Source organism: Montipora capricornis, chromosome 7, assembly GCF_036669925.1.
Source record: "Montipora capricornis isolate CH-2021 chromosome 7, ASM3666992v2, whole genome shotgun sequence".
Lineage (NCBI taxonomy): Eukaryota > Metazoa > Cnidaria > Anthozoa > Scleractinia > Acroporidae > Montipora > Montipora capricornis.
This window is the reverse complement of record NC_090889.1, coordinates 39,998,940-40,016,695: the sequence shown is the minus strand read 5'-3', so window position 1 is coordinate 40,016,695 and position 17,756 is coordinate 39,998,940. Positions and strand designations below refer to the sequence as shown.

The following is a 17,756-nucleotide window of genomic DNA, read 5'->3' as shown; positions in this document are numbered from 1 at the left end:
GTTTACAGCAGTTATCAGTCACACACACGCCCCTCAACTTTTTTGAAACTTAATTTGGATCGATGTCAATCAATTGTTTCCATAACAATAGTCATGTTCACCTGGCAGAAGTCCAATTCATCAGGGAAACATTTGATTGAAGTCCACCCAAAGTTAGTGTAGAAAAATGAACATAAAAGTTGTTGAGGGGCGCATGTGACTGATAAGTTTCTCCAATAATCTTGATCAGTTTCTTTTTTTCTCTTCTTTTTCTTAATCAACTTAAGAGGACAGGAGCTTTACCCATTGACTCCCAGGGGTTCCCCATTGACGAGTAAAATCCTCTGGCCTTAGACAGAGTAAAATACTAAGTCTGGCTGGTTTAGACCGGTTTGGACGTCAAAGGGTTAATTAATGGTGTTTTAGTTTTGTCTTCGATCACCACCTCCTCTTTCTCTAATAAATCAAGTATTTTTAATCCTGGCATCTTCCTCCTCTGAAGTGTCTAGTCTTCTAGCACTGCACAGGGCACATTAATTGAGTACCCTGTAAATCAACTCAAATCAATGCAAATTAAATTAATCAAACATTGGTTTTTGAGGAGAGGGGAAAACCAGAGTACCTGGAGAAAAACCCCTTGCAGTAGGGTAGAGAACCTACAAATTACTCAACCCACACAACACCGAGTCTAGAAATTGAACCTAGGCCACAATGGTGGGAAGTGAGCGACCAACCACTGCACCAGCCCTGCTCCACAAATTTGATTCAAGAAGCTCCTCAGATGATTCTGGTCTGAACTAATGATTCTTGTGGAATGAATATCACCTCATCACCCAACATGTTGTACATCACCCCTTATATCAATATGTTCCAATTTATTGATCAATTTCATTGTAATCTTCATCATAAAAAGCACTTTCAATTGTATCTTTAGTGTTTCGATTTTGGATAATTGCTGGTCCAAATTTACAACTGATTTGCGTTTTTCTTTTACCCGGTTCCTCCTCCAGTCTCTAAAAAGGGGAAGACCACCATTTTAATTCACTATTTGTTAATTCCAGTTTATCAAATCAATATATGTTGTGTTGATCAGCAGTAAAAAATGAAGAAAAATAGAGCCATCCTCAGGTTCTAAATGGATAGCTTTTACACATAAAAGAATATGAATTTATTGAAAGTGATCAGAACCTTGTTTAATGCATAAAAATCACTTACCCGCAATCATAAGTATACATACAAATTACAAAATATCAACAAAACACCATTAAGGGTTTGTGATTTTTTAAGCAGATTTTTTAAGTGGAAGCATTCTACCAGAAGTTAGAAATTGATAAAGGGGAACATCTTCAGGTTGAGGATAAAGCACGGAGTACCACACTAAGGAGTAACCAAATGGAGAATCCCTAAAACTTGTTAAGGAGTAAAAAAAAATATTTTTCAAAGTTGAACTTCCAAAAAAAGGTTGCCCAATTTGTGAAGCAAAAATTTCAGTCATTTTAAAACCTGTCTCTCTCCTTTCATGTCTAATGTTTGACAAAGCACATTTACTTTTCTGGGAAGTGGCAAGCAGAATGATTAATATCTTTTTACAAAATGGCGGCTGTCCACTACAAGACCAGCACCAGTGGAAGTTTGAACTCATTCAAGGTATGTACAGTTAAAGGACATTAAACTTCCAAAAATGATTTGTGCATTTTTTTCTTACTTCTGACCTATTTTTAGGGTACTCCATGGAGTGGCATTCCAAGTTTTCCCCTCAATCACATTTTCATTTACAGAATGATAAGAGTATTGTGAAAGAGAAGTTTCAGGGCATTAGCTATGCTGGATTTGCAAGAAGCAATGTTATTCAGATCTAGTGGGTGAAGTGGAAGGAGAGCACTTGGGGATCTAAGTAGACACTACCCTATAACTGTCTTCTAGAATCAAAAGTAAGTGTATTTCACATGTCCAATCACAAGTATTGTTTCGCCAATACTAAAAGAACCCTAGGCTAACACTTTCCTAATGCTAATCTTTGGCCTAAACTTTATTTCAATATAGCTTTTAGTCCTCATGTTAGAACTACAAACGCATAAGGGTTGGTTACAAACTGGAAAAACAATGACCTGTGATTTGACCTGCAAAATAAACTTGTTTATTGGCACACTCATATCAGTGTAATTGTAAGTGAGGGGTAAAATACATTATTACAAGTAGGTAACACTATATAATTTGTAACTCCTATCTTGGCGATTTCCCAAACGTTTCTTGGAATACTTTTTCAATAGCAGCTTTCCCATTCTCAGGCAATGCTCTTGTGCCAATTCCAGTAAAATTTAAGGACAGTCTCGGAACAGTCTTAAAAATTGAAAACTTCTTCTTGCCATAGTCATATATTTTCCACCCACTGCTGACAATGTCAAACACGTAAACGGGTTTCCTGGCGTCCACAGCCATCTGCACAGCCCACCCAGTGCCGCCCTCAACTATATTCCCGTGGACGCTAATTTTTCCAATTGCAAACACTGCACTGGTATCCTTGATTTAGTGCCAGTTCCTTCGAAGTAAATTATTTACGTTGGGTTTCCCAGTCGGAAAACGTCGTTTTAAAGTTTTGTTTGCCATGTGTAAGAAGTCATCAGCCTGTTGTAATTGTTCATCGGACAGAACAACTCTACCACAAGCATTCCTGCCATGAGTGTTGAAGGAAAATGCCTTCACGCGAACCCCGTATTTGGCGCCAAATTTTTGCCAATAGGTATCACTTTCCATTGCAGCTCCAGAAAATAGCATGTAATGCTTCGGGTTACCGAAGTAGTTTTCTTCTTGTTTTCTTATGGCTTCTTCAAGAGAAACGAAAACATCGTCATCAAGATCAAAATTATCATAACTCCAACACTGTTGTATGCCCGCCATGTTGTTAACGGCAGCAGTTAGGGTAATACTTCGTGTAAAACTGAAGCCGATGACACCCCAAGAGCTCACTCCACACCACTCGTGTTTCGCTCGTGCGCAAGTCTTCTCTTTGTTTTCTCTTACGAAAGGGAGTTGAATTCGTTTCCCCGAGGAATTTACAATTTTTCTCTCAAAAATATTCTGTTTTAAACGGTATTGTTTCAGTAGAAACTTTTACGATGGCAGAAGCATTCGTGGGAAAGCACGTGTTAATCTTTAGTCGCAAGTGCCTGGATTTATCAAGTGAAGAACTTCAACAGCAAATGAACAAAGAAATTGAGGCACTGTCAACAAACGGAAACTTTGAATTACACTATACGTCACATCAGAATCCTACAAAAGAAATGCTGAGAAAATTTCCTGAAGGGTAGGTTTATTACGGCCACTTGCGAGTTTTATGTTTGATATCCGTCCCAGAGTCGACTCGCGCCACGCGGCCTAAAGGTGCGTTCGATTGACCGTATTTCGGAATAGGAATACATGGAATAAAAGTTAGAAATTCTTCGTTTTTACGGAGATTCACATTAAAATTGTCAAACACCTGCTAAAATGCTATTTTAAACATATCTTTATCACGTACCTTGTTGCTTCAAAACGCCAGACATACCGTTTTGAATCCATCACTCCACGTATTCTTATTCCGGAATACGGTCAATCGAACGCACCCTAAGTATTATGTTGAACATGCAAGTGGTGATGTATTCAAGTACTCTTATTTCCTAAAAATGTTTACAATGTATCGGTCAAATGGAAACTTCAACATCCCCCTGGGCCTACCCCGGGCATTTGACACTTTTGTCGTTCGGTCGGGGGGGAGGATTTCATAATCAGGGGGGTGGGGGGCAGGGAATTTGATAATCAGAGTCTTCCGGGGTAAAACCAAACAACATTTATACAGGGCATATCTAATCGATGGAAATCAATCATCGAAAAGCTAATAATTGATCAATTGATAAAACACAAGTACTCAATATTTGTTGATTGATATTGAAATCAATAATCACAAATTTCTGTTGCATCCAGTCCATGGAAATGGAAACTGAAAAACGTAAGCCACATTTTTAATCCACTCTCATAAATTTTACCCTTGACCTTACCTTCGAATCAACTTTGAATATGATGAAAGATGTTACTTCTTTCTCCAATGGTTACTACTTTTGGTTTTTTTTCCAAGATCCAGGAACACTGATATAAGCTTCTGTAATTTTAGCTATTTAAGGCAACATTTCAACCAAGCAGCCCTTTGGCGGTGAAACAGCTTAAACGAGGATTGAATATAAAGGACATACATTTAACAAAGTGAAGGAAAGTGTTTTGTGTATTAATTTTGTGGTCAGTTGTATTTGAGAATTTTGGAGCCTGGCTAATCAAGTCTTGAGAAAGCACAAAGCCAAGAACATTGGTCCAATTTCTGGTCCTAATGAGGAGATAATAACCCACAATCTAACTAAAGCTGAGTATTTCAATGGCTTTTTTATCAATATTAGCGAAAACTTAACTAAGCAACTTGATTCCCTGGACTCATCAACTCTAAACAGCTTCATCAACAGAATTACTCCAACCATAGAGAATGTTGATTTTTGCTGGGATCTAATAAAGGATAGGATTAAGAAAGCTGCTAACCCCAAGAAGGCTACCGGTCCCGACAATGTATCGCCGAGGGACTTGTCCCTGATTGGTGACTCTGCTACTTACAGTCTCTTCCCGGTCTTTAATAAGAGTGTGAATGACTCATCTTTTCCATCAACCTGGAAATTGTCACGTGTTAATCCCATTTTTAAGAAAGGTTCGCCAACTGATGTCAACAACTACAGACCTATATCCCTTCTCCGTATCCCAGGAAAGATCTTAGAATGTTGTTTGTGACACCTTAAACAGCCACCTGGAAACACATGGCTTGTTAAGTCCCAGGCAGTGGGGATTTCAAAAGAACTACTCTACAGAAAGCCTGTTACTTCACCTAACAGAAACATGGAGAAGTGCCCTGGATAATGGTCTTAAAGTCGGTGTTCTCTTCATAGACTTCCAGAAAGCATTTGACACTGTAAACCATACAATTTTACTAGAAAAGCTAAAAGCCATTGGTACACTTACATGTATCTCAGGCAATTTGCTTTCCTGTCTCGCTGACTACATGTCAATGCATCAACAGTTCGTTCAAATTTCAGGAAACAAGTCAGAGTCCACAATAGTCAGGTTTGGGGTACCTAAGGGTCAATACTGGGACCCAAGTTATTCTCAATTTTTGTTAACGATCTTGCTGAATCAATAACGAGTGGGGAACTGTATTTATTTGCTGACAATACAACTATCTACACTATCGGTGAGAACATTGATGATATCATTCATATGCTACAATCTATGTTGGATCAGGTTTACACCTGGTGTTTATCAAACAGACTTGTAGCCCATGATTCTAAATCAGAAGCCATGATTATCTCCAACCAGACCTTTACTGGCCCTTTGCCACATCTACGATATGGTGATACTACCATTGAATATAAAGCCTCAAGTAAATGCCTTGGATTAACCATCGACAACAGGCTTTCATGCATGGCAAGAACATACTAAGAATGTTTGTGACTCCTTCAGCAAGAAAGTCGCTGTCTTGAAACGGATTAAGTTCTTGCCAAAGACAGTCCTGCAAACTATTTATTATACGACAATTTTACCAAGTGTTTTGTACGGTATTGTCGTGTGGGGCTCGTGTTCTCAATCTTTGTTGGATGATATTGACCGCATTCATCTGAGAGCAACTAAAATTATCCATGGCTTACCCAGAGAAACCCACAGTTCCGATGTCACAAGTACAGCTCTCTGGAACCCAATAATTTCATTTTTATATCAAGAGACTATTTAACAATTATTCCATGCGTGCACGTTGGATATGAGATGATAATCATCTCGTATCCAACAAGTGGAATAATTGTTTTGTTAAAAACGCCCCCAAAATATAGAAAACTAGATTACAATAAAAATAAAAAGGGCCAAAAAATCACGCATATGCTTGCCGTGTTTGTAGATCATGGTATAATGGCTCATAACCCATGATGGCTTAGCCAATCAAAACTCTCGAATTGCATTATCCAATGATCCAGTTTTTAATAATAGTTATTAGTTTTAATATTTACAATGGAACCACCATTGATCCTCTGAGAAACTTGATAGTTAAACCTGAGACTAAATATAATTTTAGGAAGACTGCAAATATTGAGGTTCCCAGGCCACGGACTGAGATCGGCAGATCGTCTTTTAAGCGCAGAGCTGCCCTGTGTTGGAACTTCCTCCCTAATTCCTTTAAAAACTATACTAGTCTAAGTTATTTTAAGAGGTTAATTAGGGAAAATAAGACTGTAGCATTTCCTGTAGCATTTCTTTTTAGGTCAGTGGACTTTAAATATTTTTAGATTTTCAGTTGTACATGTGTAATACTACTGCAGAGGCCAATCATGTAAGAAATTCTTATATTATCTCAGTAGGTAATTAATACATTTTAGCTTAGATGTAGTTCCAGGTCCACATCAGGGCCCGGTTGTTCAAAAGCCGATTAACGCTAATCCCAGATTAAAAATTAACCATGGAGTTTATTTCTCTACTCCCAAATGCTGTTCAATGCTGATATTCGGCAAAACTTTACATTAGAAGAACTCAATCTTGAAAAACAAAAATAAGCAAAAGAAACCTTCACCAAAAAGTTGAAAACATGAAACCAGTGTTCTCGCTAATCCTGGATTAAGTTAATCGGCTTTCGAACAACGGGGCCCAGGACTTTAGTCTTGCCTATTTTGTAACCTGCTCAAATAAACTATGTATGTATGTATGTATGTATGTATGTATGTATGTATGTATGTATGTATGTATGTATGTATGTATGTATGTATGTATGTATGTATGTATGTATGTATGTATGTATGTATGTATGTATGTATGTATGTATGTATGTATGTATGTATGTATGTATGTATATGTGTATGTATGTATGTATGTATGTATGTATGTATGTATGTATGTATGTATGTATGTATGTATGTATGTATGTATGTATGTATGTATGTATGTATGTATGTATGTATGTATGTATGTATGTATGTATGTAGTATGTATGTATGTATGTATGTATGTATGTATGTATGTATGTATGTATGTATGTATGTATGTATGTATGTATGTATGTATGTATGTATGTATGTATGTATGTATGTATGTATGTATGTATGTATGTATGTATGTATGTAGAATCCTGGTGAACTGAGGTTCATTCTAATATAATCTTTAAGTAAAGTGATTTTAAATTGCTCAGTCTTGCAAAGAAATGGACTTGCAAATTGGACCGCTACAGTCATCACCTTGCACTCAGTGTCGGACTCCGAATGCAGTTTCACATCATTTATATAGAGGATATTACATGGCCGCGGGGGGGATACGAATTTTATCTTCGAGTGCTGAAAGTATCTCTCACGAGTGAGAGATACTTTCAACACTCGAAGATAAAATTCGTATCCCCAAGCAGCCATGTAATGTTCTGTTTAATTATTATATAGATACTGATGAAATTTCCACATAAAAGACAACTTTTTTTGTTCATTTTTCAAAACAGCAAAAAGTGGTGATCTATAATTTGCAAAATTCCCGTCACAGAAATGGTATGAAACTCGGATATAAAGTTATGAAGGAGAAATAAAGACAATAATACTTATATTTTCTGTTTGAAAAAGTCAAAATTCTAATAAAGAAGAGAAAAATTCTATAACAGCAAAAGCGTATCTTAAAATAGCATCATTTTGTGGATTCTTGGCTACTGTCACTTTCAATAATGAGTCTCCTTTTCTTACGCTTCGTGTCAACGAACTTCTGGACTCTTTACTTCATTTTTTGGGGGAGCTAAGTTAATGTTAAAGATGCCTCCTGTTATGTAATTTCTGTGAAACATTGTTTGGAGCCTATTCTCATTGAAGGAATTTACATCCAAGGTACAGTGTAGATGAAGTGGTAGACGTTGAAGCGATTCGATGCTCTGCCAGGGGTTGCGCTGTCAAGTTGTTTTCGGTCTGTGCGACGTTATTAGGGGCTTTGGTTGTCAAGGAAAGAATATGTGAAATACTTTCCATTTGCTTTTCTCAAAGAGAACTGTAATCGTTAACTGACTGTACATTTTTATTCCCCGTTATTTGAGTTATCTGGTTGGGACGAACTCCACTGTCCTGGAGTTTTTGAACTAAAGTTTTTCTACTGTGGTTTGTTTTGCCTGAAATTCCCGCTGCTTGTGTCATGTCTTTCATGACATTGTTTAACTTGTTCACTCCCATTGGTTGTGCTTTGAACCAGTTTTTGCCTTCCACTGATGCATGACTTTCTGTTTTAAAGTAATTTACAGACAAATAGAAACTTAAATCCGGTCCTAGCATGGATGGTGGTCGTTTTTCTCTGTACATCTTGTAAACGTGCACGGGATCACGATCTACAGAAATGGCATCATTGTTGGCATACATTCGTGGCTTGTTTGGCCTTTGATTCCGTGGATCCTCTCCTGTTCGAGTCTTTGTCAAACTTCAAAGTACTCCAGATCTTCTTCATCATCACTGTCAGTTTTTAAAATGACATCTCCCCATCGGAATTCTTTTTGTTCCTTACATCCGCGAAGGCCAAAGTGAATCATGTTGTTTAGCCACACCGTATTTAGTAGAGCTTGCGGTGAACCTAATCCAAGCAACTTTTTGTCAAGTAGAATCTCGATTTCGTCGTCCGTAAGAGCTGTTGTGGCTTTTGGTCTGTTTCCGAGTCCATGCCGCTTGAGTTCCTTTTGTTTTGCCTTCAGTGCATGTCTTGTTTTTTTAAAATCACTGTCTTTGAAGATGGTTTTGCCGTAAATCAAATGGCGTTCGACATTAGCCAAAATTCCGCGGAGCGATGACAGTTCATAATCTTTTCCAGTCTTGGTCCTTACAGCTAAAACAAACTGGCTCAAGTAGCTGTCTAATTCAGTTGGAGGAATCTTCTCTATTTCTCTGATTTCGTGGCGCTCTTCTACCAGAAAATTTTTGACTAATTTTAAGTTGTAAAAGGTCTTTCTTTTAGTGCTTGCATTTTTTTACCCCTCAAAGACCTTTATATAAAGATCACCAGTGACCTAAATTTAAAGATCGTGTCATTTGGGAAGAAGTGATTATTGAATATTATTGTTTGCACATTGGGCTCCACATTCCCCTGGGACTGAAATCAAAACCACCACCAGGCTTTTCAGAATGATCATAGATTACCAGGTATAAGGGTTCATACATGTGACATGTTATCGCTGTTCAAATTGATAGACTGTTTGAGTCGTGAATTAATGCATTTTTGAAGACTAAATTAATTATAAGTAATTACCTTTGAGAAGATTAATGACTGAAATTTGAATTTAGTTAACAGGGAATGCATGTTACTACTTGGAAGTTTTTTTTAGATTTTTATTCCCTTTGATTTTATTTACTTTTTATTAGTAGATTTGTAGAATAATTTGTTGTTACATGGACACTGTACTTGTAGTGGTTCTTTCTGTTAGGCAGGTTGGAAGGTGTTGCAACTTTCACACGTTGAAATAAATTCATGGAGATCTTTGTTCATGTTGGGCCAGTAGACCACTTCCCTTGCCCTTCTCAGGCATCCTTGAATGCCAATGTGGGAGTGGTGGAGTTTCTCTTTGATCTTTGAGCTCAGTCTCATTGGGATGACACACTTTGGGCCCTTGAAAATTATACCATCTTGAGAAGCTACATGTAACTCGCCTCTTATCGTAAAGTAGGGGCGTATCTCGATCAGTGGGCAGGCTGCCTCTTTGGTTTGGCCATCTGGTGAGAATCACTGCTTTCAAGGACTGCAAAACTGGGTCATTCACCGTTTCTTCACAGATTTCCTGGATTTGTGGCTTGGATACTGACAGGAAATTCACGGAATGGATTATTTCCACTTCTTGATCTGGCTTTTGTGGATGGTTTTCTGTTGTTAGGTACTGTAAGCTCTGGAGAGTGTATCAACCAAATACTGTACATCTCGGGGCCAGGCCTGTACTCGATGATGACATTGTACTGCATTAATGTCATCATAAGACACTGTAGGTGCTTTGGGGCAGCAGCAAGAGGCTTACCAAAGGTCATCCCCAAAGGCTTGTGGTTGGTCCACAGGGTAACCAAGGCTGTGCTTTAACGGCCATAAGACATTAATTTTGGCATGGGGCGACTGAGAAAAATTACTGATCACCCCGCCGGGCATTCTTGTCTGTACATGTAGTGTTACGTGCTGTAATAACCAAGAGATGTCCACGACCAAGGCATAAGTGAAAAGAACTCCGGAGTACGATATAAGCCACACACCAAAAGTGTGACAACGGGCGGTTACCCTTTTTCACTATCATTTAATTAGTTTTACACTGTTACCTCAGTTAAAGATTAAGTTAAGCAGTTGGGAAAGCAGGCTTACTGTCTTTCATGGTCATACAGGTATTGATCTTGATCAACTTCGAACTCCAAGTTCCACCGACTGTAGACAACAATTCTTGACTTTCTTGATTCACTGGATTCTCGGTGTGTGCAAACTTTTACGGAAGACTTCATAATGAACTCTGAACTCGTTGTCGTCTTCCCTTTTTAGCTATCATCTCTTTCTGCTCTCCGGAATCATGTACATGTAGCAAGATCTAAGGTTATATCTCCACCATTAGTCCATAGTTATCGCAGTTGATTATAACTTCCTCACAGTATCGCATTCATAGCAGAAGTTCAATCACAGCTGGCCACGAGGTTAAGCCCTCTGGCAACAGAGTTTTTTCTATTACTTACAAGCCTGCTTTTATACTTTTACTCTAAGCATCTAGAAAGTTCTGTTGCTATTTATAATAAATTACAAGGTGTACTATTTGTGGAAACTGCTGAGTCACATCAAAGAGAGTTCTGGAATATTACAGATTGTAAGATAAGTCTAGAAAAGTCTGGAATTGCATGACAGATAAACTAGAAGTAATTCTGATCCTCATAACACTAGATAAATAATTCTGTGGCATTAGAAGCCAAAAATTTGGTTTTGTCAGTGTTACTGACGCCTAGCCAAAAAAATTCCTTTTCACACAATATTTGAGTCGCTCATTCATGCTCAAGTTGACCTGGTGTTTTTTCCACATGATTGAACAATGTAACTTAATCTTGATTACCATACATCCTTAAAATATGACAATTTTCTTATTTTGCCTTTGGAATAAATGGTGTTAAGTATAAATACCGATATGCTGGTTTACTTAGTGTTTCAGAAGCCATTGATGTTGCAGCATTTCAATCTTTGCATAAAATGAAAGTCTTCTTTTATGGAAATTTCTTGTGTTTTTGTTTGCAAATGCAGTTATGCTGAGTTAGCTTGGCTAAATAAAGTGGATCACAGATCGCGTTTTTTCAATTTTTTAATCAACACCAGAGAGAATATTACATTATTTAGCAGTGAACTGTTTTACATGTACCAGTTTTCCAGGTCTCTTCTTGTGATTTTTAGAAAATTAAGCAATTTACAAGCAGTAAAAGACAAGTTTATATATATGCTGAAAAGAACTGAAGCACTTTCATTGCAAACCAAGTTTCAGATGTCAGATGTTTTTCATTATTTCAGGCCACCATATTGGTGGCATTGCTAAAATGAGGGCAAGGGTGTGGGGGTGAGGGGGAGGGGGAGGACAAGGGCAGGGGTGGAGTTAAGGGTGAGTATAATCCACGACAGATCTTTTCTAATGTAGCTATCTGAATTATTGATGCGAAGAATGAAAATTTGTCAGTCTGTACTGTCAAAAGTAATTTTCACTTCATTGAATTCACTTTCTTGCAGTTGCATATTTTGTATTTGTCTTTGTATAGTGTATTTGTATACACTTTATTATATTGTATTCAAGTCATAGTCAAGCTTGTACTGTACTTTTTCATGGTCCCTTTATTGGAAATACCTAAGTCTAAGCTTAAATGTTAGCTATCAAAAACACGAAAGCATAAATTAGAGAAGCCTTTTGTTTGCAATGGTATTCCAGAAAAGTGGTTTAATGAAAGTAAATTAACCAATGATTCACCTGATTATTGTAGTCAACCATGAATGTTCACAGAACATGAAATTTGAATTGTTCAGAATTATAGCCATCCTGGAATTAGAGCAACATACATGTACTGTAAGGGTGATTTTCTATTTTTCCAAAGAAAAAATGTTAAAAGTACTTTTAAAATCATCTTTTAATCTGTTTTGATCAAAGGCAATAATCACTGCTTACAATGGTATTACTAAACTGATCACTGATAACATTTGCTCGTTTTGGTTTACACGTGTAACACAAGATTGTTGTTTGGATCAATACCAACATGTCGGGTGTTACGGAAACTAAGACCTATGACCCTGGGATTGCAGTTTTATTACTACGAAAACTAAGACCGGGTCTTAGCTTTTGTACTACATGTATGAAAAGACTAGGGTCTACGAAAACTAAGACCCCTTGTAAACAGTGGAAATTACGGGGGAAAACCCCGTGAAAACTTACAACTAGTCAGAGATTTGGGTGCTGGATGTTGTCTCATACATGGTTTAATTTAAACAGACACAACACGATGATACACTTGAATGTTGTGTGACAGAAAAAAAACCAGTGACATTCGTTGATGCTTACTTATTGTCAAAGAAACTGAAGGAAGGTCTTTTGAATAACAAGAAACTCAGTCTGTTAATCCTTTGGTTGTAACCACTAAAATGTGATACTCGAGTCCACAATTAGCCCTAAGTCATGCAACCAATAAACGGATGCCGTAGATGGTCAATCGTAATACATACATGTAGATTTAGCAAAGCCTAAAAGCGGATCTCCTGTTTCTAACCCCAGAAAGCAACATAGTGTATGAAGTACAAAATTAATCATCATTAGTGCATACAGTTTCGGTGATCAAACACCTCTGAGCTGACAGCAATAAACAAACAAGCCTTGCAAACAATAACCAACAATTTTAATCAACAACTTAAACTGAAATTACATGCACAGTAATATCTTTCAGAACATTTTCTGTTTGACTGATCATCTTTACACCCTCACTCTTCAGTTTAGAACAACAGCAAAAATTACTAATCAAAAAAGTCAAGCTAAAGCAGACAGGAGTAGCAGATGACTTGTTAGGAAATTGTATAAGGTCTACCTTTTCGTGTCCTGTCTAAAGAAAAGTATGCGCGATCGCAGGTTACGATTTAGCAGAAAGAGTGGCTGAGATTTTTGGGATCTTCATATTGACAGTTTTCTTTCTAGAGCTGGTAGTCGACTGTATATTCTTAGAGCATGCAAGTACTATGGGTAGATCAGCTTAGTAAACTTTTCGACTCTTTGATGATGCCATTATTTCTATATGGATTAGAAGTGCGGGGCTCTGTCTATCAAGGCAAATATTTAGATCGGATTGACACCTTTTTTTGGCGAGCTTATCATTTTGGTTATACATGTACAAATAAGATGATTTTGATATCTGATGTAATATTGAGAATAGGGACAGTGATCTTTTCAACAGATCTTCTTCTTCTTCTTCTTCTTCTTCTTCTTCTTATTATTATTATTATTATTATTATTATTATTACAAGTGAACCACGGGAAAAGGCTTCGATCAGCAATCAATTTTTGAAGTTGTGGGTAAACAATGGAATTTCTGAAAACTTTATCCGGTAAGCTTACGCGTATTTGGTGTATTTTATTTGCAGCATTACCTTCCAACGCCGAGGGGAAGATTTGAGAAAATTTATCATGGAAAGATGGCAGGCAGGTGATGTAGTTATTATCTGTGGTGCTGTGGATAAGGATCTGGAAGTGGCAGCAACCACAAGATGATTTCTCCTTGCTGCCCTTTGGGTAGAAGATGCTGAAGAGAAGGTGCGCCGGTATGGTGTGCCAGCACCTACACCTAAGAAGATGAGAGCAATACTCAACATAGTAGTCAACCAGACAAGTTGGTATTATTCTTGCTCATTTGTTGATCCAGTACCAACGAAAGTGGTTTCCCTCTGTTGTGCAAACACATATAGTTCAGTCAGTGAAGATGAAAGAGAAATGGCTGAAGCGTTTCAGGCCGTCTTGAAAGATGGAGCTGAAATCCCTGGGTCAAGGAGGCACTATTGTGTCATCTGATGGCAGGTAATGATGAGTAAAATCTTACTATGAATCTTTTTTGTGGTGATAATACAACAGTTTCAGTAACTTAGAACTCAGCTTCAAAGGGAGGCTTAAGGGACAGAAAAAGCCGGCAGATAATGATACCTCTCCTGTTCACTTCAACCCGTTTTTATTGTTTGACTGCACTTCATGCATTGCTATCAAATTGAAAATGGGTTTTGAAGAGCTGTATACCCACTGAGCCCTCAAATTTCTAAAACATTAATCCCTTCAAATAGCAGTCCTGTACTCCTCTGTCTTAAGAATTTGAAGCACAAAACCCCTTCTACTGTATAATAATACCCTTGCAAATAAATGCAACCCCCAGTGGCTTAATCCAGGAATGATTTGCACTAAAAATATTGATAAACAACACTACTGTACATTTACATGTATATTAACTGCGTGAGTAAATTAAGAATTATAATTAATGATCATCGCAATTACATGTAATTTGCAGTTTTAAGCAGTATTAACGTTATTGTATGAAGCAATGGGAACTGGTTTGACATTAACAAGTATTCCATTTATATGATAGTTCTTGCGGTTGTGTTTGAAAATGGAACGTCTGGAGGGTGAAATTTCTAGTCCACTCTCAAGCTTATGATTTGTCATTTGAAAAATTGAAACACAATCCCTTCCAGTTAAAGGGTAGTACTGCACAAAACCATTGCAAGCGACTTTTTTTTTCATGACCAAAAATTATTTGGTTTGTTTTCATTATTTTTGCTTACTTTTTTTGTGGAAATGTAAGATAGTTCTTTGCAGAAGGTATTTAAAAAGTGGTCTTTAACTGGTTGAAATTTGGCCCTGATTTGATTTAATAATAATTATTGACATATCATATACAAAAATTGTGTTAAGTGCCAATACATACATGTACAACCTTTCAATAACTTTTAAAATTGGCCGTATTTATACTAGAGGACTAGTATAAATACGGGAAATAAGGTGGACGCATTAAACGTCAGACGAATTAAACGTCTCAAGTTAAGTGCGTCTAAACGACGCACTTAACAGACGCTTAGTCGTCTCAGACGTCTAAGCCGTCTAGTGTAAAGACGAGACGCACTAAACTGGGACGCACTTAGCAATGAAATGCACACAGTCTCTTTGGTGATTAAATTTCAGTATCTTTTGAAGAAAATTGTGAATTTGATTTCTAGCCGTCGAAGTTAAGTGCGTCCCGTGTTTATGTTAGTCGCACTTAGACGTCCTCTAGTATAAATACGGCCATTGATGCATAAACATGTCATAGCAATACTTTTTTTTCATATTGTGTGATTGTTTCATCACATCATATCCAATTTTTCAGCAGTTAACAGTGCATGACTGGCAAAATCAGTGTTAATAATACTATTGTGAGGTGGCACAAAAAATGAAGGTACTATTAAGTTCAAAAATAGAGCAAAACCTCTGGCTAACTCATTTTATGTAAAATAATTAATTATTTGTATTTCAAATGTACCTATCACCAAATTAGACAATGTTCCTGACCCAGGGCAAGTTACATAAACTTGTCAAATTCTTCACTGAAAACTAAGGGAAAGCAGTTTTGTCAAACTTCTTATGTATGCATGAAACTTCCCTCCCCCGACTCACCCCACCCCGGGGGGAAACCACTGACAGGTGCATTACAAATTCTTTATCAGCTATTGCACATGACAAAGATCTCCGGGAGGTGCAAGACTGGGCAGTTGCCCCATCTTCTTCCCAGAAGCCTAATGAAATATTGGAAGACTTGAAGGAACGTGTTCGCTATATGATGAATGGTAGGAAACCTGATGCAATTTTCAAGAGGCACAAGTCAACCCAAAAATCCAGGTATGAGAAGGCAACTGAAAGACAGGAGGATGGTTATACCCAGAAACACTTCAAATCTATACATGTGACTGAGGCGTACAAGGATAAGTTGAAGGGTAGAGTTGTTTGTGTATTTGACGACTACTTGACAAATGCACAAACATTTGAAGCACTCAGGAATCTTTTAGTTTCCTGTAAAGTTAAAAAAATAATTCTTGTTTCTATAGGGAAATTTAAAAGAGGAAATGAAAGTAGTTATATTCAAAGATATCATTCAATTGAGGGTAATTTATATCGTGAAGATTACAAAGCAACTTTTGTAAAACGTGAAGCGAGGCCTTTTGAGATAAATGATGATGCTAGGCGCAGTCTGGCAGATCTTAGGGAACTGGCCTGCCATTTGTGCTGATACTGAAAAGTAACACCAAACATTTTAAAGTGGTTTTCAATGTGTTGCCCTAAAACACAGAGCAAAGTAGTTCATTCAATCTCAGCAGCAGATGCAGGAAGTTAAATTGGCTAATCACAGGGAAAATGGAAGCAACTGGCAGTAAGCATAGGAAAACAACGGCACCAAGCGTGACAATACAAACCATAACAATCACAAAATTCCTTTTGACACTTTCTGACACATTAAAAACACTCTAATTTTCCTTGCCTCGAACATGAATAAGGGATTCTTTTGACGTTTCCTTGAAGGCTAGTGTTCAAAATGTACCTAATGTCTTCTTGAATTACTGGCTGATGATATCACAGACGCCCCAAGCTCAGTGTGAGGGAAGCCAACATTGCGGACAAAAATAGAAGGATTTGTATGTGAATCCGGATAAAAGGCTTGAGAAGATAATTACACGAGAGAATTCTTAATTTAAAATCCTTACTTGCAGGGCAGGGAGTGCAGGGATGGCGCAGTGGTGAGAGCACTCGCCTCCCAATGTGGCCCGGGTTCGATTCCCAGACTCGGCGTCATATGTATGTTGAGTTTGTCGGTTCTCTGCTCTGCACCGAGAGGTTTTTCTCCGGGTATTCCGGTTTTCTCCTCTCCTCAAAAATCAAAATTTGATTTCATTTGCGTTAACTTGTTAATTTCAATTTACAGTGTCCCCGATTAGTGCTCTACTGCGCTAGAAAATTAGACACTTAAATAAAGTTCTTTCCTTTCCTTTCCTTTTCCTTCAGTTGCCATTGTGGGTAGCTTCCTTCCTGTGTGGTTTTTAGATCTACAAGCGGCAACAGCGACGAAAACGTCACTTTAAAATGTAACTTTGCACAATCTTAAGTCTTTCGCGGTTATTTAATTTCGTTCACTTCGTACAATGTGGGCGAATTATCCTAAAATTGAATTTATACGAGCAGTTTCAGATTAAAAATATGGAATGAAAGATTCGCATTTGTACACTCACGTTGTCGTTAAAACCTCAAATTGGGGGATTTCACGTTGTTTTTATGCAAAGTGTAGTAATGAAATGCGTGCCACACGTGCAGCACGATTCTTTTTCTTCTTTTAACCAATCATATTACTGTTTTGTGGCGTTTTCGTATCCATAGCCATAGCCATAGCCGTCGTCGTTTCTTAAACTCCCTCTTTTCCAGATCCAACACAATTTGAACCATTTTTTCATATAATAATCTTCTTAAGCCTGTCTGGTTCACAAGTACGATGCAAATGCGAACGCAAGCACATGGAAATACGCACGCGCAATTGAGTATCCCAAGCTGACAAAGTCAACCCTAGAGGCATGGAACGAGTATTTATCACCTTGCATTTGCGTTACACTGGTTCAAACGTAAGAAGTGGAAACGCAAGAAAATGAAAAATTTTCCATTTCTTGTGTCTGCGTCGTACGTATCAATTAAGCTT

At 37.6% G+C, this 17,756-nt stretch overlaps 1 pseudogene; it reads left to right on the top strand.

Annotated features, from left to right (window-relative positions):
- The first annotated feature begins 783 nt into the window (after positions 1 to 783).
- Positions 784 to 17,756, top strand: part of LOC138057183 (uncharacterized) — a 43,031-nt pseudogene continuing 26,058 nt past the window's right edge.